Raw genomic sequence first — 26,248 nt, 5'->3', positions numbered from 1 at the left:
AGAGTAGATTGTCCAAGAAAATAGTTGGTTGCAGTAAGCTTTAGATATTCTCCAACCTGAAATCTTATGACTGGAGCATATCTGCATTACTTTCTTTGTCTTGATACTACAAGTTTCCTAGAATTTGCTGTGACTCATGTATTTGAATAGTTTTCCTTTGGTTTACACAATTTCAAGTTTAAACACCCATTGATGTTATTACATACAATACACTTTCAGTCAGCACTTTAGAATTGTAATCTTCATTTATGCACATAATTTGTTTCTTCAGTTACAAACATGTGGTGCAATTATGTTGGTTTTTATCATTGACTTGGGAATTAGGGTTTGTATTTATGTGATTAAAGTATTCAGTTTTTGAGTAAGTTCTGTAACTTAAATATTTACTGTGCACCAGTCATAGTTTAAATGGAAAATCAACTTTAAAAGGTAAAATTTGGTGCCATCCAGTGTCATCATTGTGAATTGCAGCATAAGCACAATTGTGAGGAAAATAATTTCAAATGGAAACTAACTACAATTTTCAGAAATACCAATAATGATTTTAAAATAGTATAAATTTGAAATTAAATTTAACTGCAACATGAGATAATATAGGAAAAAACCATGGAATTAAGAGAATTGAAACATGTTCTGGAATTGCTTTATTTATAAAATGGGAATATGTTACCTACATGGTAGACAAGAGCTAGAAAATTTTTTTTATAAGGTCTAAATACCAAACACATACTGTATGTGACATCTACTACATTAGACATATATTATCTTTATATTACCCTATGTTAAATAAAATCTTTATATATTGCAAAGAAGTTAATATTTGGTTCAACTTATAGGGCATTACACAAGTCTGAACTTTTGAAAGTCATTCACAGGACAAAATATGGGGCACATTTCTGTAGATGCTAAAATTAAGAAGGAAAATTTCTACTAAGTATAGACTTTTGGCCTTCTCACAGAAGTTTTCGGTCGTTCAGGTGCAGTAACAATGGTATATATTTAAAACACTTAATTGAATATGAGATATTCTGTTAGCAAGACTACCTGGTCATGACTTGTGTTAGTTAGGTAATAGGTTTGGCTGTCGAAAGAGACCCTGTAATAACTGTGGTTTAAATGAAATAGAGAAATTGTTCTCTTTCATGTTAAAGCCTGGGCAGGTAATTCAGGACTATGGGACCCACAAAATTATCTGGGACCCAGGCTCCTTCTACTTGTGGTTCTGGGGCCTTGAATATATAGCTTCTCTCTCATGTTCCATGATGACTGCTCTGTTCCTCTTCTCATTCACAGCTTTATCTGCACTTACACATCCTTAAAACCATATGAGGCAAATGGGCAGAGGAGGGTGCTCGGAGCTGATTGTATGGTTCACATCTTCTCTGCCCCTAAAATTTGTGCCCCTTTTCTGTGAACATTTCTGCTCCTGATGGAATATTTGGTACAAAAATAATATTCATATATTCTTCTAACAATGAAACATACATACACTAATTTATTGGTTTATGCCAATATTAAGAAGAAACATAAAATAATACATCTTATTTAGTTAGTTATACATAGTAATATTAAGGGAAGTAAATCAATGCAATTTGTCCCATTAGACCAGTGGCTCCAAAGCAGTGGTTCTCAACTTTGGCTATACATTATAATCACTTAGGGAGCTTTACAAATACTTGTACCTGAATCCAGCAATCCAAGTTTCTGATTTAATGGATCTAAGATGCAATTTGGTCTGCAGCGGTTTCTTCCCCAGGTGATTCTAAGTACAGCAAGATTGAGAATCATTGTTGTAGATCGTGGTGCAGAACAGGGTCACCTGAGGAGCTTCTGAGCTTCATCTGTGCTTTCCCACCCGCCCCCCCGCCACTCCCCATTTCATTATGACACAATTAACCTGGAGTGGGGTCCAGGCATCAATATTTTTAAAAAATTTCCCCAAGTGAATCTAATTGTAGTTGGGGCAGAGAACCAGTGCTAAATATGAAAGAGAGTTTCTTTTATGATTTTTTTTGTTACCGTATGTATTGGCACTTATGCTTGAATTTATAGCTCTTCTGTCGAATTAAATGAGCAGTTTCTGCTATAGGAAAACCACAACTATATTGAAATTTAGCTCTCCTTATATGAGCATCTCATTAAAATCTCAAATTTTACCCAAGTTTAGCTGGAATGCTAAACTAATGTCAAAAATAAAATTAACTATCATTTTACACATTTGTGTTTAGGTAGAATTTCCTAACATTTTCAATTGCTATGTATTTTTAAACAACTTGATTACATTTAAATGCAAAACTTTACTTTGTCATTCGAAGATCTCATAAAGAGACAATTTTATTGTTGGAAGGACGTCTCAGCAGCCATAGCCTTCTCTATTATTGCCAACACTTAGAATATTCTGGGTTGGGCCGGGAGTTCAATATTCTTTTTGCCACTCACATTTCCTCTCTACATATTCTATATCAGATAGCCCAGATACAGTATCATCTGACTGTTGCAAAGCCAGTTGTACTGTACTCAGAATCTTGACCCAACCAGGAGTTTAGCCATGAAGTTGTTGGCTCATGTCATCTTTGTACTCCAGACGGATTAACTTGTATGTTTGTGTGTTGCAATTATACAAACAAGGCGAGTCATGGATTACTTGGAGCATTTTCAGTTTTGGGGCTTTCAACTTCAGGCCTTTGTGTTCAAATTCCCTTGTACTGTAGCTCCAGCTCTATGTGATACCTAACATATGGAAGTGTGACTGATGAATGCATGGGGACAGTCTCTGAAGGGACCCACAAGGACGTGCCCCCTGCTAGTGACCTATGAATCAGGTAACTCCAACTGAGCCAAAAAAAAAAATTCACATATATTTTTGGAAAGCACTTACCAGAGCCTATGATTTCTTTGCGTCTTGGATTTCCATGTTGGGGACCAAGGATTTCTTTTTCTGTTACAATAATTAAAATGAATCCGATTAGAGACTTTTGAATACTTGCATAAAATTGGATGGGTTCTTTAAGAAGTATTTTAAAGAAATCCTGTAGTACAGTGTGCAGAATGCATATCCCATTGGGGCCTTATTAAACGATGCCACATGTTAGGGGGACACCTACCCCTCCTTTTCATGTTTTCATAGAAGGAAGGACATGTTCAACTATTTCATTCCCAAGGAGAAAAAGCCCAGAAAAGAGATACTTCCAGCTTTTCCCTGTCCTTTGGCTTTCTTCTCTGTACTGGAAGTAGGTTGATTTATCTGACCACTTTCTTTGAAGAAGAAATTGAATATGGTTGGCTCTACTCCTGTTCTCTCTCTTTTTTTTTTTTTTCAGATCAGACTTTGCACGAAGGAGTTGTGTCCTGCTTCTCTCCACAGTGAAATGTACTGAGATAGGCTTTGTCCTTAAATCTATGTCTACCAAACTCAAGTGCTTCCCAGCGATCTTACCTTTTTTCTAGTCCATCCACACTCCTACTCTCCTAGATGAGTATTTCTTTCTTTATCTTCTCTTTTCAAACTCCCTTCCCAAACCACGTTATTAGCTGAAAACCTTGTTCCTTTCCTCACTGAGAAAATAGAAGTAATCAGCAAAGAACTTCCACAGATTCCCATTACCAAATCTACTAATCCATCTATACCTAAACTCATATAACTACCTTTCTTTCATTTACACGTAAACAGCCTACATTCCAATCCAAGACCTATCTACTTGTGCTCTAGATCCCATTCATCTTTCCAAGGGCATTGCTTTAGCAGTTTTCCCCAATCATTAATTTCTTTTATTGATCTACTTAATCATTTATATCAGCTGATATACTTTGTACATTCATCCCTGCCCACATTTCATGTTGAATTGTAATCCCCAGTGTTGGAAGTGGGGCCAGCCGGAGGTGGTCACAGGGGCAGATTTCTCATGAATGGTTTAGCACCATCCTTTTTGTGCTGTTCTTGTGATAGTGAACTCTCAGGAGATCTGGTCATTTAAAAGTGTGTGGCACCTCTCTTGACCCACTGGCTCTCTCACTTGCTCCTCCTTTTGCTGTGTGATGTGCCTGGTCTCCCTTCATCTTCTGCCATGATTGTAAGCTTCCTGAGGCCTCCTTAGAAACCTAGGAGATGACAGTACTATGCTTCCTGTACAGTCCACAGAACCATAAGCTGATTAAACCCCTTTTCTTATAAATAACCCTGTCTCAGTTATTTCCTTATAGCAATGCAAGAACGGCCTGATACATCAGCATATAAACATACTGTAACATTTCCCACCTAAAAATATAGGTGTTTTATATCCCATATCTCCCACCAGCTTCTACCGTTTCCCTGCTACTCTTGACACTAGAATTTCTGAGAAAAGTGGACTGCATTTTTAGTGTCCACTTTCCTCTCCTCTCATTTTCTAATGAGTCAGCTCTAGTTAAGCTTTCGCGTCCATCACTCTACTTAAAGTTGTTCCACTGAAAGTCAGAAGTGACCTCTCCATTGCTAAATTCAGTGTTATATTTTTAGTCTTCATCTATCAGGAACATTTGACATAGCTAGATACCATTTTATCTACCGTATTGGCTACTTCTTCTTAATCTCTGATGAATCCTATTCATTTTTCTAATTCTTTTTCTTCTTTCATTTTTTCATTCTTAGATTATTTTCTTTCTTTTTCTATATTCACTTCCTAGGTGCCCACATCCATTTCCACAACCTTAGCATTATCTATGATATTGGGGTGACTTCCCATTTTTTCTTTAGTTAAGTGCTCTTCACTGAAGCCTCTAGACTTGTAAACCCAGGTGCTTACCTGACACCCCCATCTAGATGTCTAGTAGGTATTTTAAATATAACATTGCTACACATTTTTAATTTTCTCCCTTAGACCCATTCAATTTCAGCCCTCTCACTCTCTGGTTTCTCAGTCTCCTAGTTTCTGGTTTCCAAATGACACCTTGAAGTCATTTTTGACCTCTTTCTTTCTCTTGTACCCTAAATCCAATATGTTAGCAAATTCTATTGGCTCCACATTTGGAATACATTATATCAGGGTTCAATTAGAGAAGCAAAACCACTACAAGATCTATAGATCTAAAAGGATTTGTTGTAGGCTCTATAAATCTAAAGATTTGTTGTATGATTTTGTAAAATCTACAAAAGAAGAAAGATTTGTAAAATGATTTATTGTAGGGATTTGACTGTATAGAACAATTGTGGAGCTGATCTGGTTAGGCAGTTTCTGTAAGACTGTTTTCATCACATTTATACTAAATCTTGAGTTCATAGCTCTGGTAGTTAGAAAGGGAAGATAGATATAAATATATCTATATGTGGATATATTCAGAGATATCTCTATCTCTGTTCAGATATGTGAACTATCTGAACTATCTCTGTTCAGATATCTATTCTATCTGAACAAAGACAGAGATATTTCTGTCTGTATGTTTATCTATCTACCTATCTACCTACATGTAGATATTTAAATATATCATTCTGCCCCATAGTCTTTTAAAAGAAGGTCTTTCTCCTGACCCTCCCTAATGGAAAACTTACATGAAATAGAATTCTGAAAAATGTAATTCAACCTAGTCAAGTTGACAAGATACCACGGTCCAATTCTTGCTAACTTGGCATCTATACATATCTCCTTAAACCATACTTCATATGAAATAACAATAACAAAGTCATATGTCTTCCTACTATGCTACAACTATCTCACATGCAACTGAAAAGCACACTAACCCTTTCCCCAGAAAAGACAACAAGTCCATTTTTGTCTTTGGGTGTTAGTCGTTCTCCTCCTGGCTGGTTCACACTCCACTTTGATATCCTGTAACTTAAATACAGACAACCACTATTAACATGTCTTACATTAAATTATAAAGGATTAAAGGAGCAATAAAACAAAAATATTTGTATAAAAATAAAAAATTCATAACTATGACAGTCCTTATTTCTACAACTGGTCACATAGCATAGCCAATATTTATAGTAATAAATTGTAAGCTTCCTTAGGCCTCTCTAGAAGCCGAGCAGATGCCAGCATTATGCTTCCTGAACAGCCTACAGAACCATGAGCTGATTAAGCCTCTTTTCTTATACATAACCCAGTCTCAGGTATTTCCATACCTTCTTCCATGGTCCTTTCTCTATTTCCTTTGCCCTAACCAAGTCCCTCAACTGGTCATGATGTTTTTCCTGGGTGAGGTGGTCCTAACTTTTACTCTTGAGGGGTCTGAGTTTTTAGCAGTTCTGTTTAAATTGGATTGTTGCAGTTTTCCATGGACTTTGCTCTCAGGAATGTACTAAGAGGTGTCCCAGAGCATCTTCTGTATTCCAACAAACTTCCTATTTGTCTCATTATATAAAGTAACCTCAATTCCTCTATTTTCACCAGTCAGAAACTGACTTTTAGCAGTTCAGTCACCCCCTCTTTCACCTGTTGATTCAGTGTCATGCAGAGCTGAAAGTGTTGAGAGCCAGTCTCAACTCCCAGTTTAATGGATTGTTTTATCTCCTAGTAGGGGCATTACATCCTTTGGAACAAAGACCTCTAGGCCAGCTAAACCTAAAGTCACAGGGGAAAAGCAAAAGTTTTGCTCATGGATCACTAAGGCCATTAGTGAGAGGAGACAGTTCCATTTTCACCTCTTGATTCTTGGACCTATAAATTCTGTCTATGAGCGAAACAGCACCATATAATGGTTGTTGATTTAGGGTGCTACTGAATGCTGGAGAAAAGAGCTTACAATATGTCACTTAGCTCACACAGTAACTGAGTCTTCAAAAGATCATTTTACCATTCTAACAAGTCAAGTGCTTCAGAATAAAGGGGAACACTGTAAGTTTCATGAATTCCATAAGCATGAGTTAATTGCTATACTTCCATTTGCTATGAAATAAATTCCTTGCCTTGTTGTGATACTGTGTGGTCAGAGATGATGCTGGGTAGAATACAGGAAATCCATGAATTGTAGTTTTGACAGAAACATTGAAGAAAGGAAGGAAGATCTCTATCAGAGTAAGTTTCTATTCTAGTAAGAATGCAGGGGAACATCAGCCACCTTGTAGCTCACATGTGGTTTCACTGGCTAGCTCATCTTCATAGTTGCTGGGCCTGCAACTGCTCCCCTTCCTTTGTATCTTCCTTTAGATTTTAAACTTGTATGCGGCTGTGTATGTTCAGAACACATCTTCCAAACATCTATATTACTGTAGTCAGAAGCAACAGGAACTGTCAAGAGTTTTAGTCCTTTCTCATGGGTTCCATCTTGTGCTTTGGGGTCCAGCTTAATCTTTTTTGCCCCCATTTACATTTACTGTCCCTTCCCTAGTGACTGTCTTGCGGACTTCATATTCCAGCTTCAGATATGAAGACAACAATCTGACTCAGACTGTGTGTGGCTGCTCCCACAATTATAGAAGATCAAATTCCGGCTGGGCACGGTGGCTCATGCTTGTAGTCCCAGCACTTTGGGAGGCTGAGGCGGGTGGATCACTTGAGGTCAGGAGTTCGAGACCAGCCTGGCCAATATAGTGAAACCCTATCTCTATTAAAAATACACACACACAAAAAATTAGCCGTGCATGGTGGTGCATGCCTGCAATCCCAGCTACTCAGGAGGCTGAGGCAGGAGAATAGCTTAACCCAGGAGGGAGAGGTTGCAGTGAACCGAGATCACACCACTGCACTCCAGCCTGGTGACAGAGTGAGACTGTTTCAAAAAATAAAATGAAAAAAAAGATCAAATTCCTGTAACAAGTGTCTTGATAAATACATAGATAGATAGATAGATAGATAGATAGATAGATAGATAGATAGATAGATATTCAAACAGGCATATAAATAGATACATAGGTAGATGTATATATAGATACACATCTCCTAGTGGGTCTGCTTCTCTGACTGAATCCTGATAACAGAATTGCATACTGAGAGTGGTTCCAGAAAACAGAATCTCAAGGATGAGTTATCTGAATTGGATTTGGGTTTTCTAGCATTGGCCCTCTGATCTGATTAGATTTAAAGGCACTAATGACCATGTCTCCAGTGGTAAAGGGAGCACTAGTAGTTCATGGCATGTGGTAGTTCATGGCCAAAAAAGTTACTCAAATTATCTCCTTTAGATACCTGCAATCAAATGCTTATAAAAGGCATTTCAGGTTTTCAAGTATTTGCTACCAATAGAATATTTTAGTGAAAATGAGCAAGATAGAGTTGGTTGGTTGCTTCTAACAATACCTGAGAACTTAGGGAAAGAAAATTATAAGCTCAGGGCTTTAAATTCTTAGCTCAACATTCTCACAAGGGACCTGGAATCTTCTATGTTTACTCTGAAACCATTATCTTCTGTAGGCACAGGACTGAAGTTTATGAAAATGAAAGAAAAAACATTCTCACCTTGTGAGTGGCTGAATTACAATGTCAACTGAATGCCCAACCACACAGGGCCCCTTTGTTAAAGTTACGGCATTGATTGGAAGGAATGGCATTCTCAAAAACTGGAATCAAGACATATGGGCAGATTCTGACAAAGCTGGTGTCTTGAACCTATAAATTACACCAAGCCTTTTTCACCAGAAGAAAGAGCCCTACCATCTCTTCCTCAGGAAGTTAGTCTCGCTTTGCTTAAAACACCTGCAATGGTTTCCCCTGAGGTAGTCGCCTTCCAAGATATTGCTGATCTTCTTCAGGACCTACCCCCCAAAACTCTACTTTCCTCTAGATCTGCAGCCAAACTCAAGTCTTAGCAGACTCAAGATCTCCTCACTACTTAGAATGTGAACTCCCTGAGTGCAGTGACTGAGTTGTTCACTGTTGAATCCTCAGCACCTAAAACAGTATCTGGCCCATAGTTTACATTCAATAAATATTTATTGAGTGAATAATGAGTGTCTCCACAGGAAATGCATACAGTTGTCCATTACTGCTTGTAGGAAAATTCAATATGGAGCAAACTGTTAGGAAATCTATTGAGGCTGAACATTTAAGCCACATCCTCCATTCTAGCTTTTATCAATAATGTTCATGCTTTAATCTCTATCAGATTCTTGCATCTATTGGGGTAGGAAAGAGAGGAGTATTATTTATTAGCCCCCTAAAGCCACAATCACATTTTCCAGAAAAATAAAATAAAGAATTTCATTACATTTTTAAATCTTAATTTTCAATTTTTGTGGGTATAGAGTACATGCATATATTTATGGGGTACATCAGATGTTTTGATATAGGCATGCGATGTGAAATAAGCACATCATGGGGAATGGGTTATCCATCTCCTAGGCATTTATCCTTTAAGTTATAAACCATCCAATTATACTCTTTAAGTTATTTGAAAATGTATGATTAAGTTATTATTGACTATAGTCACTCTATTGTGCTGTCAAATGGTATGTCTTATTCATTCTTTCTATATATTTTTGTACCCATTAGCCATTCCCACTTCCCTTTCAGCCCCCGCCCCACACTACCCTTCCCAGTATCTGGTAACCATCCTTCCACTATCTATGTCCATGAGTTCAATTGTTTTGAATTTTAGATCCCACAAATAAGTGAGAACATGACATACGATGCTTTTCTGTCTGTTCCTGGCTTATTTCACTTGGCATAATGATCTCCAGTTCCATCCATGTTGTTGCAAATTACTGAATGACATTCTTTCTTATGATTGAATAGTACTCTATTGTGTATATGTACATTTTCTTCATTCATTCATCTGTTGATGAACACTTTGGTTGCTTCCAAATCTTGGCGATTGTAAGTATGGGAGTGCAGATATCTCTTTGATATACTGATTTGCTTTCTTTGGGGAATGAACCCAATAGTGGGATTGCTGAATCATATGGTTGTCCTATTTTTTGTTTTTAGGGGAATCTCCAAACTGTTCTCCATAGTGGTTGTACTAATTTATATTCCCGCCAACAGTGTACAAGGGTTCCCTTTTCTTCACATCCTTGCCAGCATTTGTTACTGCCTGCCTTTTGAATATAAGCAATTTTAATTGGAATGAAATTATATCTCATTGTAGTTTTGATTTGCATTTCTCTGATGATCACTGACATTGAGCATCTTTTCATATGCTGTTTGCCATTTGTATATCTTCCTTTGAGAAATGTCTATTTAAATCTTTTGCCTATTTTTAATTATACTATTAGATGTTTTTCCTGTTGAGTTGTTTCAGCTCCTTACATATTCTGGTTATTAATCCCTTGTCAGATGGATAGTTTGCAAATATTTTCTCACATTCTATGGTTTGTCTTTTCACTTTGTTGATTGTTTTGTTTGTTGTGCAGAAGCTTTTTTAACTTGATGTGATCCCATTTGTCAATTTTTGCTTTGGTTACCTGCGCTTGTGGGATAATACTCAACAAATCCTTGCCCAGACTAATCTCCTGGAGATTTTCCCCAATGTTTTCTTGTAGTAGATTCACAGTTTGAAGCTTTAGATTTAAGTCTTTAATCCATTTGATTTGACTTTTGTATTGGTGAGAGATACAGGTCCAGTTTCATTCTTTTTTATATGGATATCCAGTTTTTCCAGCACCACTTATTGAAGAGACTGTCTTTTCCTCAGTGTGTGTTCTTGGCACATTTGTCGAAAAATGAGTTCACTGTAGGTGTGTGGATTTGCTTCTGAGTTCTCTGTTCTGTTCCATTGGTCTATGTGTCTGTTTTTATGCCAGTACCATGCTGTTTTATTACCATAACTAGTATAATATGAAGTCAGTAATGTGATTCCTCTGGTTTTGTCCTTTTTGCTTAGGATAGATATGGCTATTCTGGGTCTTTTGTGGTTCAATATGAAATTTAGGATAGTTTTTTTTATTCCTGTGAAGAATATTATGAGGATTAATACTGAGTGTCAATTTGATTGGTTTGAAGAATGCAAAGTATTGATTCTGGGTGTGTCTGTGAGGGTGTTGCCAAAGGAGATTAACACTTGAGTTGGTGGACGGGGAAAGGCAGACCCACTCTTAATCTGGGTGGGCACAATCTAATCAGCTGCTAGAATGGCCAGAATAAAAGCAGGCAGAAGAACATGAAAAGACTAGAATGGCTTAGCCTCCTAGCCTACATCTTTCTCTGTGCCGGATGCTTCCTGCCTTCAAATATCAGACTCCAAGTTCTTCAGCTTTGGGACTTGGATTGGCTTCATTGATCCTCAGCTTGCAGACAGCCTATCATAGGACCTTGTGATTGTGAGTTAATACTCCTTAATTAACACACACATATATATATATATATATATATATTTTTTTTTTCTATTAGTTCTGTCCGTCTAGAGAACCATGATTAAATACAGATTTTGGTATCAAGAGTCTTTCTAGAGGAACAGATTATTAAGGATGGAGTTCTTTTGTTGGTTTTGACATTTCTGGAGTTGGCTTCTTAATATGATTAGACCTAAAAATGCTAAGGACTCTAATTCTAATAGTGTGGAGAACACTGGTAGTCTTTGGTGTGGACTGTTTAAAGAGTTATGCAAAATAAATTCATTTGACACACCTGATTCACCACTCGTGAGAGGCAAGGAGTTTAGTGACTCTACACATAATACCTTTGACTATATGTGGAGAACCAAGGAACACAATGACATTGGTTGGTTGTTTGCTTCAAAATTCACTGGACAAGGTGATGAAAGAAAATGATGAACTCAGGGATTCTAACTCCCAGTTTCGGAAGCAGATACTGAGCCTCAAATCTGCTAATCTTGCCCTGAGTGACAGTCTTATCTCCTGTAGAGAAAGAGCTGTAATTGTGGAAAATCAGACACAAGCTCTTATTATACTAGTGGCTGACCTGCAACGAAAGATGCATGCACAGCCTCACCAGGTGTCTACTGTTAAAGTGAGGGTATTGATTGAAAAAGAATAGAACCATGCAACTTGCAATCAATATATGGAAGGACCCTGATGAAGCTGGGTACACTGAGCTTGTAAACTCTGATGAAACTTTTAGCCAGAAGAAGCAGCTTCTCCATCCCCAGTAGTGGCAACATCCCCTCCCTGACCCATGCTGCCATCAGCCTTTCCACCTTTGCCTGAGGAGATAAACCCTGTGCTGCCTGAGACAACAATGATGTCCTCCCCTGATGCAGTTGCCAGGCAAGATAATGTTGATTCTCCTCAGGAGCCACCCCCAACACCTCTGTTTTCTTCTAGACCTATAACTTGACTAAAGTCCTAGTGGGCTTCTAGAGTTGAGGTTCAGAGTATGAGCCATGAGAAGGTTGACTACACTTGAAAAGAACTGCTTGAGTTTTCTGATTTATATAAGCAGAAATCTGGAGAACAGACATGGGAATGGATATTAAGGGTGTGGGATAATGGTGGAAGGAACATAGAGTTGGATCAGGCTGAATTTATAGATTTGGGTCCACTAAGTAGGGATTCTGCATTTAATGTTGTAGCTCAGGAAGTTAAAAAAAGGTTCTAATAGTTTATTTGTTTGGTTAGCTGAAATATGGATTAAAAGATGGCCTACTGTAAGCAAGGTGGAAATGCCTGATTTTCCTTGGTTTATGTAGAGGAAGGAATCCAAAGGCTTAGGGAGATTGGGATGCTAGAGTGGATTAGTCACTTTAGACCTATTCATCCCAGCTGGGAGGGTCCAGAAGATGCAACCTTGAACTGTGCTTTGTGAAATAGATTTGTGAGGGAAGCACCTGCATCTTTGAAGGGCTCTGTGATTGCTCTTCTCTGCATTCCAGATCTAACAGTGGGAACCACAGTCACTCAACTACAAAATTTACATGCAATGGGAATAATTGGATCCCAATTTGGCAACTCCCAAGTGGAGGTACTCAACCATCAAAGGTAAGGTAGGCATAGCTACTGTAATAGACAGCAGAGGCAAAGCAGTAATCAGAATAGTCTGACTCGTGTAGAGCTCTGGCATTGGCTAATTAATTGTAGTGTTCCTAGAACTGAAATTGATAGGAAGCCTACTGCATTCCTACTTAATTTATATAAGCAGAAAACTTCCAGGTTGAGTGGAAAAAAGACTAATTTGAATTATAAAAGTAGAACATAATGACCCTTCAGTCAATTTCCAGACGAGCCAGTTTACAGACCCAGAACCCCTCGAATGAAAGGGAGGCTGAGTCCCCTTGAGGAAGGACCCCTCCACACTACTGATAATTTATGCTGTTAATCTTTCTCCCATCCTTTCCCAAGGAGACCTCTAGCATTTTACCAGGGTAGCTGTGCACTGGGTAAAGGGAAATGACAGGACATTTCAGGGACTACTGGACACTGGCTCTGAGCTGACATTGATTCCAGGGGACCCAAAATATCATTGTGGTCCTCCAGTTAAAGTAGGGGTTTACAGAGGTCAGATAATCATGGTGTTTTGCTCAGGTCTGACTTGCAGTGGGTCCAGTGGGTCCCTGGACTCATCCTGTGGTCATTTCCCCAGTGCCAGAATGCATAATTGGCATAGACATACTTAGCAGCTGGCAGAACCCCCAAATTGGCTCCCTGATTGGTAGAGTGAGGGCTACCATGGTGGGAAAGGCCAAATGGAAACCATTAGAGCTACCTCTACCTAAAAAAAATAGTAAATCAAAAACATTATCACAGCCCTGGAGGGATTGTGGAGATTAGTGCCACCATCAAGGATTTGAAAGACACAGGGGTGTTGATTCCCACCACATACCCATTCAACTCTCCTATTTGGCCTGTGAAGAAGACATATGGATCTTGGAGAATGACAGTGGATTATCATAAGCTTAACCAAGTCATAACTCCAAGTGCAATTGCTGTACCAGATGTGGTTTAATTGCTTGAGCAAATTAACACATCTCCTGGTACCTGGTATGCAGCCATTGATTTGGCAAATGCCTTTTTCTCCATTCCTGTCCATAAGGCCCACCAGAAGCAATTTGCCTTCAGCTGGCAAGGCCAGCAATACACCTTTACTGTCCTACCTCAGGGGTATATCAACTCTCCAGTTTTGTGTCATAATCTTGATCACTTTTTGCTTCCATAAGATACCACATTACACTGATGACATTATGCTGATTGGATCCAGTGAGCAAGAAGTAGCAAATACACTGAACTTATTGGTGAGACATCTGTGGGCCAGAGAATGGGAAATAAATCCATAAATCTGATTAACATTTAGGGACCTTCTACCTCAGTAAAATTTCTAGGGTTTCAGTGGTGTGGGGCCTGTCAAGATATTCCTTCTAAGGTGAATGATAAGTTGCTGCATTTGGCCCTTCTTACAACCAAGAAAGAGGGACAATACCTAGTGGGCCTATTTGGATTTTGGAGGCAACACATTCCTCATTTTGGTGTGTTACTCTGGCCCATTTATTGAGTGACCTGGAAGGCTGCCAGTTTTTAGTAGGGTCCAGAAGAGGAGAAGGCTCTTCAACAGGTCCAGGCTGCTGTGAAAGCTGCTCTGCCACTTGGGCCATATGACCCAGCAGATCTAATGGTTCTTCACGTGTCAGTGGCAAACAGGGATGCTGTTTGGAGCCTCTGGCAGGCCCCCATAGGTTTATTACAGTGCTCTAGGATTTTGAAGCCAGGCTCTGCCATCTTCTGCAGATAACTACTCTTCTTTTGAGAGACAGACCTTGGCCTGTTACTGGGCTTTGATGAAAACTGAACATTTGACTATGAGTCATCAAACCACCATGTGACCTGAACTGCCTATCATGAACTGGGTGCTTTCTGACCCATCTAGCCATAAAGTGGGTCGTGAACAGCAGCATTCCATCATCAGATGGAAGTGAATATACCTGACTGGGCTCGAGCAGGTCCTGAAGGCACAAGTAAGTTACACGAGAAAGTGGCTCAAATGCCCATGATCTCCACTCCTGACACCTTGCCTTCTCTCCCACAGTCTGCACCAATGGCATCTTGGGGAGTTTCCTATGATCAGTTTACAGAAGAGAAGGCTACAGCCTGGTTCACAGATGGTTCTGCATGATATGCAGGCACCACCCCAAAGTGGACAGCTGCAGCACTGCAACCCCTTTCTAGGACATCCCTTAAGGACAGCAGTGAAGGGAAATCTTCCCAGTGGGCAGAACTTTGACCAATGCATCTCGTTGTGCACTTTGCGTGGAAGGAGAAATGGCCAGATGTGTGATTATATACTGATTCATGGCCTGTAGCCAGTGGTTTGGCTGGATGGTCAGAGACTTGGAAGTATAATTGGAAAATTGGTGACAAAGAAATTTGGGGAAGAGGTATGTGGGTGGACCTCTCTGAGTAGTCAAAAACTGTGAAGATATTTATATTTCATTTGAGTGCTCACCAAGGGTGACCTCAGCAGGAGTGTTTACTAATCAAATGGATAGAATGACTCATTCTGTGGACACCACTCAGCCTCTTTCCCCAGCCACCGCTGTCGTCACCAAAAGGACCCATGAACAAAGTGGCCATGGTAGTAGAGATGGAGGTTTCATGTGAGCTCAGCAACCTGGACTTCCACTCACCAAGGCTGACCTGGCTACAGCCACTGCTGAGTGCCCAATTTGCCACAGCAGAGAGCAACACTGAGCCCTCCATATGGCACCATTTCTAGGGGCGATCAGCCAGCTACTTGGTGGTGGCAGGTTGGTTATATTGGACCACTTCCATCATGGAAAGGGCAGAGGTTTGTCCTCACTGGAATAGACACTTACTCCGGATATGGGTTTTCCTATCCTGCATGTAGTACTTCAGCCAAGACTACCATCTGTGGACTCACAGAATGTCTTATCCACCCTCTTAGTATTTCACACAGCATTGCCTGTGACCAAGACACTCACTTTATGGCTAAGGAAGTGTGGCAGTGGGCTCATGCGCATGGAATTCACTGGTCTTACCATGCTCCTCATCATCCAGAAGCAGGTGGATTGAAAGAACTGTTGAGTGGCCTTTTGAGGTCACAATTACAACACCAACTAGGTGACAATACATTGCAGGGCTGGGGCAAAGTTCTCCAGAAGGCTGTGTATGCTCTGAATCAGTGTCCGATATATGGCACTGTTTCTCCTGTAGCCAGGTTTCACCGGTCCAGGAATTAAGGGGTGGAATTGGAAATGGCACCATTCACCATCACCCCTAGTGATCCACTAGCAAAATTTTTGCTTCCTGTTCCCATGACATTATGTTCTGCTGGCCTGGAGGTCTTAGCTCTGGAGGGAGGAACGCTGCCACCAGGAGACACAATAACAATTCCATTAAACTAGAAGTTAAGATTGCCACCTGGACACTTTGAGCTCCTCTTACCTTTAAGCCAACATGCTAAGAAGGGAGTTGCAGTGTTGGCTGGGGTGATTGATCTGGACTATCAAGATGAAATCAGTCTACTACTCCACAATGGAAGTAAGGAAGAGTGCATGTGTAATACAGGAGATGCTTTAGGGCGTCTCTTAGTATTACTATGCCCTGTGATGAAAGTCAATGGGAAACTACAATAGTCCAATCCAGGCAGGACTACAAAGGGTCCAGATCCTTCAGGAATGAAGGTGTGGGTCACTCCACCAGGGAAAAAACCATGACCTGCTGAGGTGCTTGCTGAAGGCAAACGGAATACAGAATGGGTAGTAGAAGAAGGTAGTTATCAATACCAGCCTACAACCACATGACCAATTGCAGAAACAAGGACTGTAATTGTCATGAGTATTTCCTCCTTCTTTTGTTAAAAACATGTTTGTGCGTGCATACACTTGTACGAAGAAAATATCTTCATTTTATTTCCTTTTTCCTTTAACGTGACATAATATTTATTGACTTCATATCAGCATTTAAGTGTTGTTAACTTTACGTAATAACATTTGGGTTGGGAATTGGTGCGCTTCTGGTTGCGTGAAAGATAGTTGTATTGTGTTAGGCATAATTACGACCTTATTATTGTCTTTATTTGAAGATTATGTATGATCTTAGGAGATGTGTATGGGTTCAAGTTGATAAGGGGTGGGCTTGTAATAGTTAATATTGAGTGTCAACTTGATTGGATTGAAGAATGCAAAGTATTGGTCCTGGGTGTGTCTGTGAGGGTGTTGCTAAAGGAGATTAACATTTGAGTCAGTGGTGTGGGAAGGGCATACCCACCCTTAATCGGGGTGGGCACAATTCAATCAACTGCTGGCATGGCCAGAATAAAAGCAGGCGGAAGAACGTGAAAAGACTAGACTGGCTTAGCCTCCCAGCCTATATCTTTCTCCATGCTAGATGCTTCCTGCCCTCAAACATCAGACTTCAAATTCTTCAGCTTTGGAACTCGGACTGGCATCATTGCTTCTCAGCTTGCAGATGCCCTATTATGGGACCTTGTGATTGTATGAGTTAATGCTCCTCAATAAACTCCCCTTCATATATATATATATATATATATATAGAACGATATATATGTATCGTATAAATATATATCCTATTAGTTCTATATATACAAAATAGGATATATATTATATATAATAGGATATATATACACACATATATAATAGGATATATATAGCCTATTAGTTCTATATATAATAGGATATATATAAAAAATAGGATATATATAACAGTATATATATAATGGGATATAGACACACATATATAATAGGATATATATACATATATATCGTATTCTGTCCCTCTAGAGGACCGTGATTGATACAAATGTCGTTGGTATTTTGATAGAGGGTGCATTGAATCTCTAAATTGTTTTGGGTAATATGAACATTTTAATAATATTGATTCTTCTAATTCATAAACATGGAATTTTTTCCATTTTTTGGTGTCCCCTTCAATTTCTTTTGTCAGTGTTTTATAGTTTTCATTATACAGGTATTTCACTTAGTATTTCATTTTAAAGTTATACCCAGTCAAGCCAGTGCAAAAACGTTTAATGTCAATGTTTAGGGAGATGTCCTTTTAGGACTTGTGCTGAACTCATTGAAGCTCTGAATTTTCAGGGAGCCCCTTGTTCATCTTTGTGTTCTTTATTTTGATCCAATCAAGTCCTTATGCAGACATAGCTGCTAAAACTGTGAGCCTTAAACCCTCAAAATTGCCAGAACTCAAGTTCCTTGTGGCTGATAGATGTAGTCTTTCCTTAACTTTAATTCATTACAAAGTATTTTCTTGTTTAACACAATGTAAAGAATGTTGCCTCACCATAGGTTATGCATAGAAAAAAGATGATTTGTTAGGGAAAAAATGTACAGTGACAGCAGTCTTTTGAATTCAACCTATAGAGTATGTACTATATCTGAAATATTTAATACCATTTTTTCAGTCATACACACTTTCTACTATCAGAATACTTTGACAATTATAATCAGGGAGACAGAAAGGATAGAAATTTTAAAATAAAATTGCATTTATAAATCATTTGTGTTAGAATATAATGAATTTCTACTGAAGTCACTTATTACTTGTGTTGTTTCAAAAGCTACTGCATATATTAATTGCTAATAACAAGCTACATGACTGAAACAAAAAGATCATCTAATCCAATCTAACTTCCTTTCCAAGAAAATCAATCAATGATGTTGCTAAGAAAATGGAATAGAAAAACTGTTCACCTTGTAGCCATTATTGCATATTCAGTGTTGAGACTTCTGATCTAGTTGCCATTGAGGGATTTTTCTTTGAAAATGTGAAAATCAAGGTAACCGTTTATTGTCAGACTTTTGTTGCTATGGAAGTATTCATTATCTTGGAACACCTAATGTGAAGGAAACAAATAGAATTAGTGGAGGCATAAATGGAATATAAACTTGTGACCCCCTACATTGCAACTAGAGCAAGTCTCCTTCCTTATTTTGCTCAATAGATTTTCTGAAGCTGCTCTGTGGAAATACCAGGTGGTAGTTGGAGGGAATGTCTGTTCAGCAATGTCTGGGGTGGGGTGGGGGAGGTGCTAAACCAGGACTAGACTGCCTGTTAGTGCTCACGTAAAGTTCCCAGTCTAGAGAATGAAGAGGCAGAGGGACAAAAAAGCTGACAAGTTTGGGGATTTGGTTTGGCAATGTCTATGTGAATAGAGCCTGACCCTTGTGTCTTTAGAAATTTTAAGTAAATGATCCAAGCTTCAGGTTTGGTCATTTCCTAGGTCCTTTAAATGGATCTAGGCAACAAATGAGACATGTCATAAAGATCATGTGAAAGCCTGATTGCTGTCACTAGTAACTGTTTCCAAAATAATTCAGACAGCATCCCATTCACTCTTTTTAACTAACCACCTCCTTGTTATTATCTTATCTGACTCCTGGCCCTTGGGTCTGAATTCCAATCTCAGTACGAATGTTAGGTTTCACCTCCTGATTCTGAGGAACCATTCTGGTCATGCTTTTGGTTCTCTCTATTAAGTAGAATTTTGGAACTTGACTTTTAGCTTCAGAATTTCTATATGGGAAAAGCATAGGAGTGGTAAGAGTGTGGGAAAGCAGGGACTGAGGGAACTATAAAGAAATTTTTATGTGCATGGCACACATATTTTTATTCATCTTGTTTGTTATAGAGTAATTAAGATGCCAAGTTTTAGAAAGTTACTGTAAGCACAGTTAGGATAAAATTGAGAAAATATCCTTATCAAGGAATTTTAATCTTTCTTAATTTTGTGATGGTTTAGAAAAGAACAATTAATGGAGATTTTACGGAGAAGGGGAATAAAGTCCTGGCATACCCCAGACTTTCATTTTCAAGTATTACAGCTTCCAGCAACTTGCTCTCCACCGGAATGGCCTTGACTCACCATCAGAGGGATCTGACACAAATACTAGCTGCACCCAGAAGTGGCAGGATATTATCAATACCACAAAACCTTCTATGATGTATTAGTTAGAGCTTTTATAGTTATGGGTGGCAGAAAACCCGATCCAATTGGCCTAAGCAAAGAGGGATTGGTCTACTATAACAAACACATATAGGGCAGTGCTAACTTCAGATCCACTTGGCTTCTGGGGCTGAACATCATCTGTCTCTGTGTCTTGGCATTGTTCTATTCCACAAGTTGATGTCATTTTCAGACAGGCCCTTATCTTGCAGAAGTGACACGACTGCATCAGTTCTAACTTTACTTTCGTATCCTGAAGAGACCAGGAACATTACTGAAGGTGGGAGAATCTGGACTTATCAAATATAATTGTGGTGATATTTCTGTAAGGATGGGGAATAGGTGATAGACGGCAACTCTGCAACTGTCCACCTCACATGACTCTTTGAAACTCAGACATTGAATATTTTCCTACTTTTTATTTCAACCTTGCTCCTAATTTACACATCATCCTTTCTATCACTTCCCCTCTCACTCTAAGTAACTACAATATATTAGATAGAATGCACCTGGGGTTCTATGCAGCACCTTAAATGCCTGTCTTAGCCTGTCATTTTAAATTCAGTAAATGTGTATTAGATGCCTTTATGTAGGGCATTGAATTACATAATGCTTGGCTGTGGAACAAGAAGAGCCAGGCTATTTTTTTCCAGACAGTAAGTGTTTATCTCTGGGTAATATATTAATTTGAGGAAGGACATTCCTAGTTGGCTTTTACCCATGCAACAAATCATGTAGCTAGACTCCTTCCATCTTGTGGCATCATCATTCCAGGGACTTATAATCATCTGACTCTAGCTGGTGGAAGGGAAAAAAGAGATAGAGAAGTTACATGAGGTTCCTAAAACTCTTGGCCGCAAAGGAGGACCCTCCCTCTCATGTTTCATTGGTGAGAATTAGTCAGATAGCCATGTGCAGGTAGGTGCAGCAGCATTGGGAAATATCATTCTTAGCCATCTCTGCATTCTCACTGCACACATCACAGTGTGAGGAAACATGCAAAATATGGAGTCTCTGTTTCTTTAGAAGGGAAAGCCGATTCCTATAGATACATAGCAGACAATAACTGAGGAAGAAGTTTCACAATTCATTTTAGAAAACCAAGCATTTTGGTGTTGTTTTAGATTTTAACCCCCTGAGTGTTGGTTATATATGTTGAAATTTCTTGGCATACTGCCATTCCCCAAAATATGCACAGATAGAAGCTTAGTAAATGCTGCTTGAAGGTAATGTTCTTCTTTCTCAGGGCAGGATCTGATTTTTTTGAAACTCCCTATATGCCTGATACAATAGTCTGCTCACAGCAGGTACATAGGAACAGTTAGCAGGTACCCCTGGGGCAACTCTGCTTCCAAGATCTTAATCTCCTTTCTGACCTTGCCCTTTCTTTCCTACTGGAGTTGCTCTTGGTTCTCACCATGAGCTTCATTCCAAAGACTATCACTACAATGCTGGGTTTACTTTCCTGCTTCTCAGAGCAGCCATTCAATGACACACAAAGTAGCACACTCAGATCCGTGACTCCCTTCAATAAGCATTAGCAGCAAAGCCTAAGCATTACTTAGAATAAGATATTGCCTAAGTATTACTTAGAATAAGATTCCTAAACTATTGTGTGGGGATCTATCTCATCATATTAGAATAGGTTAGACTTTTTCAGTACCATATTCCGTTAACCACTTAATTATCTCCATGATCACATTTTTTAAAAAAAAAACAGCAACCTTCCCCCCAAACCAGAGCAGATATCATTTCAGATTTTTACATATAGTAGAATGTTTGCTTTTTTTATTTTTTAGATCAGTGCCATTTACTGGTGCCATTTGCCCAAGGCAAATTTATTCTTATAAAAATCTCATAATTCTAAAATAATGGCAGATCTTCATATTCTTTAGATGTGAGTTGTTTGGAATGTTATATTAACATAGCACACATTGAGGCTTATTTAGCTTTGCGTCTTTAGCTCAAACTGTTTTATAATTTCTAGCAGAGAAGATAACCCTAAAATAATGCATATTAAAGAACAAGCTCTAGTAATTATAGAAATCTCGTTTCATATAATCAAGTCCAAACACCTTATCAATGCTGGATCACCTGATTGTGGAGCTCCCCTTTGTAATCATCTTTGCAATTCCAGTCCTGGAAGTTTTGTTGCCATGAGGTTTTGACAATGGCATGAATAATGGCTACTCCTTCCTGTTTGGGGAAGAAAAAGGAAATGGGAATTAAGGAGGTGAGAGTATGTTCCCAGTGGGAAGCTCTGGGCAGTGTGATGAAGCAGGGAAAGTGTTAAGGGACACCAAAACAAACACACACACAGAGGTGCGTGGGAAGATCTCGAATTTGTGAGACTTCAAGATTATACAATTTGGGCTGGGCGCGGTGGCTCACACCTGTAATCCCAGCACTTTGGGAGGCCGAGGCAGGTGGATCACGAGGTCAGGAGGTCGAGACCATCCTGGTGAACATGGTGAAACCACCTCTCTACTAAAAATAAAAAAAAAATTATCCAGGCGTGGTGGTGGGCGCCTGTAGTCCCAGCTACTCGGGAGGCTGAGGCAGGAGAATGGTGTGAACCCAGGAGGCAGAGCTTGCAGTGAGCTGAGATGGCACCACTGCACTCCAGCCTGGGCTACTGAGCAAGACTCTGTCTCAAAAAAAAATTATACGATTTGAAGAGCTCTCTTTAAGGAAAGAAATTTGCAATTATAAGTTCATGATTTTATATTCACAAAAATGAATATCTATCTGGAATGAAAAAGAAATGACAAGTTACAAATTTTTAAAAGGTGGTAAATTCAACAAATGTCACAAAAATCAAGAAAAATTGCATAATCATTAGCTATCTAACACACTTGTCAAATACTTTTTTGTCTGGAGTTTCGACCCTGTGATCACTTCTTCATAAGAAACATTTTGCAGAAAGAGAATGAAATGATAATTCAATATTTCCTTAGCATGATTAATTGAAATTTACCTTTTTATTACTGACTGTTGAAAGGCAAAACATAGGAAACTTTAGACACTATTTACAGTGCCACTACAAGTTCATACTCTATAAGTATAGAGATTATGATAAATTCTATGTATGTAATTTCCATCAAAAAAGAAAATGCACTGTGCATTCATGATTGTACATACCATGTGTTATTTAATATGTTCTTGTTTTCATAAAACGTTCATGAGCATCATCATCTCCTTTGCTTACATTTTACATGCCTGACAACTGGAAAACTTTTCCACTAACCAGCTCTGGCTCATGCATTTCAACTTTTTAAAATTTTCACTACCCACATATATCTGGCCCCAGATGCTCTAGGACATGTTCATATTCTGATATGATCTCTAGATACTTTGAATCAAAACCCAGGTGTATTTTCACAGTGATAGTAATAATATTTCTGGAAGGTGTGGCTAGAAATAATTATCCATGGATGTGACTGTGAATTATAAATAAATTCTAGTAAACTCAAGCTAAATATATCTTTAACTCAACTTCTTCTGAGCAAGATCCTCAGAATATCTGTGGCCACTGAAACACTACTGCACCGGTGTGGCAGGGGGCAAGTCAGAGTGGAAAAGAATAGTCTCAATTCACTGAAATTAAAATATCTTACTTTTGTGAATTAAAAAAGGAAATATATGCACATATTGTTGGGCCTGTATTCATCAGCATTCAGCCAGAGAAACAGAACCAGGAGGAGATATATACTAAGAGGTTTATTGCAAGGAATTGCAATAAATTCCTTGCAATTTATTCCTTAATAAATAAATTCCTTAATTTACTCCTTAATAAATTAAGAAGTTTATTGCAAGGAATTGCAAGGAATTGGTTTACATGATTGTGGTAAGTCCAAAATCTTTAGGATAGACTGAACTCTCAGGCATGGGTAGCAAAAATCTGCTGTCCACAGGTGGAATTTCTTCTTTATTAAGGAAGCATCAACTCCACTCTTACAGCTCAACTGATTAAATCAGTCCTATTCAGATTTCCTAAGATAATCTCTCTTACTTAAAGTCAACTGAGTATGGAATTTAATCAAATCTACACAGTACTGTCATAGCAACATCTAGGTTAGTGTTTGATTGAATTTCTGGTGACCATAACCTAGCTAAGTTGATAAGTGCAACTAATCATTGTAGGGATGTTTCCAGGCTTTGTAAATGGGCTGTGCAAAAGAGGAATGTTTAAAATGCTCTTGTTTTAGAAAAATCTGCACCTGGAGAGGGCACAGGGAATGAAAGGGATAGTTTGGAGAATACCTAGAACTGCTTCTCAATTTTGCATCAGATACATCTTACAGATTTCTTTCTCTTTCTTTTTCTTTCTTTCTTTTTCTTTCTTTCTTTCTTTCCTTCTTTCTTTCTTCTTTCTTTCTCTCTCTTTCTTTCTTCTTTCCCTTCCTTCCTTCCTTCCTTCCTTCCTTCCTTCCTTCCTTCCTTCCGTTCTTTCTTTCAGATGGAGTTTCGCTCTTGTTGCCCAGGCTGGAGTGCAATGGTGCTATCTCAGCTCACTACAACCTCCGCCTCCCAGGTTCAAGTGATTCTCTTGCCTCAGCCTCCCAAGTAGCTGGGATTATAGGCACAAACCACCACGCCCCGGCGAATTTTTGTATTTTTAGTAGAGATGGGGTTTCACCATGTTGGCCAGGCTGGTCTCGAACTCCTGACCTCAGATGATCCACCCGCCCTGGCCTCCCAAAGTGCTGGGATTATAGGCATGAGCCACCGTTCCTGGCCAGACCTATTTCTTTATTCTGGGTTACATGAATTTCAAAAAGTCTTCAGGGATTTCTCTACATTGAATTTATAGAAGGAACTAATTGGATTCCTCAGAAAGATTCAGTGTTTGACCCCTGAGGAATGGAAATTCATGGCTGTATTAAGTAGCACATTACACAATAGGAGCATAAAGTTACTTGCTTCTATTATTATATATGTAAGAATAATAAGGGTCAATACCTGTAAGTAACCTACTTATGAGAAATTGTGTTCAGTCCCAATGCTCACGAAGTTATCTACCTGGGTCTTAGTGTGTGTGTCTGTGTGTGTGTGTGTGTGTGTGTGTGTGTAAGAATAAAGACTTTTAGATATGAAGAAAGCAGTAACAATTACCAGGTTTTTGAAACTAATGCTTTTTCAAAACCAACCTATTTGACAGCATTTTCTCATAGAGTTAAGAAAATTATTCTTTTAAAATAAATACCAGAAACATAAATAATGCTTTTGAAACATTGGACATTGAAGGTGAGACACTTAATAAGTTTTTTTTGTTGTTATTATTTTTTTTTTGTAGATAGACTCTAGTCAGAGTGATGTTTTGTGAGAGCCACAGAAATATTTATAAGTGGCAATGTTAAATATATTTGGACCTTGGCTTTGAAATATTGGTAAAAGTGTTCAAAGGTTTAAATTTTGTGCCTTTTGTTCAAGGGTAAATAGGCTCTGGAGCTGCTATGCATGAAAGGGAACAGCATCATTGTTATCTAGAGTATGTCACGGAATCTTTATGTGCATTTGTAATATCAATTCTTTTAGTTTGCCAGAGTTTGTTTTTGCCTTGGGTTCCGAAAGCAGGGTTAACTTTTCAAAAAACTGTTTTTATTTCTAATATTTATTAGCTTATTTGACTTTCTTTGCATTTGAATGTATATTTTGGGGTTGCTCGGTCAATTTCTGTAAAAAGACAGATGGGATTTCAACAGGAATTGCATTGAATCTGCAGATTTATTTGTGGAATATTGTGATCTTGTCAAAATTAAATTGTGCTATCCTTGAATTTAGTTGTCTTTTCATTTATTTAGGTCTTTGATTTCTTTCAGAATTTTTTTTTTAACTTTACAGTGGACAAGTCTCAACCTTTTATTTTCTTCCAACTTTTATTTTAGGTTCAGCGGTACATGCACAGGTTTGCTACATGAATAAATTGCATGTCATGGGGGTTTCTTGTACAGATTATTTTGTCAGGGTTAACTTTCTAATGTTAGCCTTCTCTTAAATCTACATGAAGATGTATTTATTACTGTTTTGGGAGGAAAAAGTATCTACACACATGTGTCTCTAAATCCAGATTAAGACTATTACTACAACAAGATTCCAAACATTTCTTTAGTTGTAACGAGACGCCTATCCCAGAACCTACAAGATGGAAAGAAAAGGCATTGTTTGGGTCTATAGTTATTTTTCAGGTTGAAACTCTCAGGAAGTGAGATTCTCCCAAGGTGAAAAGATTAGAGTGGAGTGAAAGTGGTGGCAATAGGCAGTAGTATGCTGATCAACTAGCTCTCTCAAAAAACAGAAAAAAGAAAGAAAAGCCCTGATTTCACAGTGTTTGCCCATTTTCTTGATAAAAATTTGATACAAATACACTCATCATAATGAATTTCAAGATAACAACCATTAAATATTTAGTCTCTCAAAAATCCTATTTAACAATCAGAGACAGCAACAGTCCGTTCCAGTCAGCTCTTGCACCACTATTCATTTCTTCCTCTCATTAATTCAGCAAA

The 26,248-nt window shown here is 38.5% G+C and overlaps 1 long non-coding RNA gene across 4 annotated transcripts in view; it reads right to left on the bottom strand.

Annotated features, from left to right (window-relative positions):
* Nucleotides 1-627: 627 nt before the first annotated feature.
* The window catches only part of LOC103784441 (uncharacterized), a 73,017-nt gene continuing 47,396 nt past the window's right edge, over nucleotides 628-26,248 (bottom strand). For all 4 annotated transcript variants that reach the window (XR_010112793.1, XR_010112792.1, XR_010112791.1 and 1 more), the window contains 5 exons: nucleotides 21,834-21,935; nucleotides 18,487-18,629; nucleotides 5,714-5,807; nucleotides 2,879-2,938; nucleotides 628-1,762 (listed from right to left, as the gene is read on the bottom strand). This is a non-coding gene — a long non-coding RNA (uncharacterized LOC103784441). The remainder of the gene's footprint in view (nucleotides 1,763-2,878; nucleotides 2,939-5,713; nucleotides 5,808-18,486; nucleotides 18,630-21,833; nucleotides 21,936-26,248) is intronic.

Source organism: Pan paniscus, chromosome 6, assembly GCF_029289425.2.
Source record: "Pan paniscus chromosome 6, NHGRI_mPanPan1-v2.0_pri, whole genome shotgun sequence".
NCBI lineage: Eukaryota > Metazoa > Chordata > Mammalia > Primates > Hominidae > Pan > Pan paniscus.
This window is presented reverse-complemented; position numbering and strand designations above follow the sequence as displayed.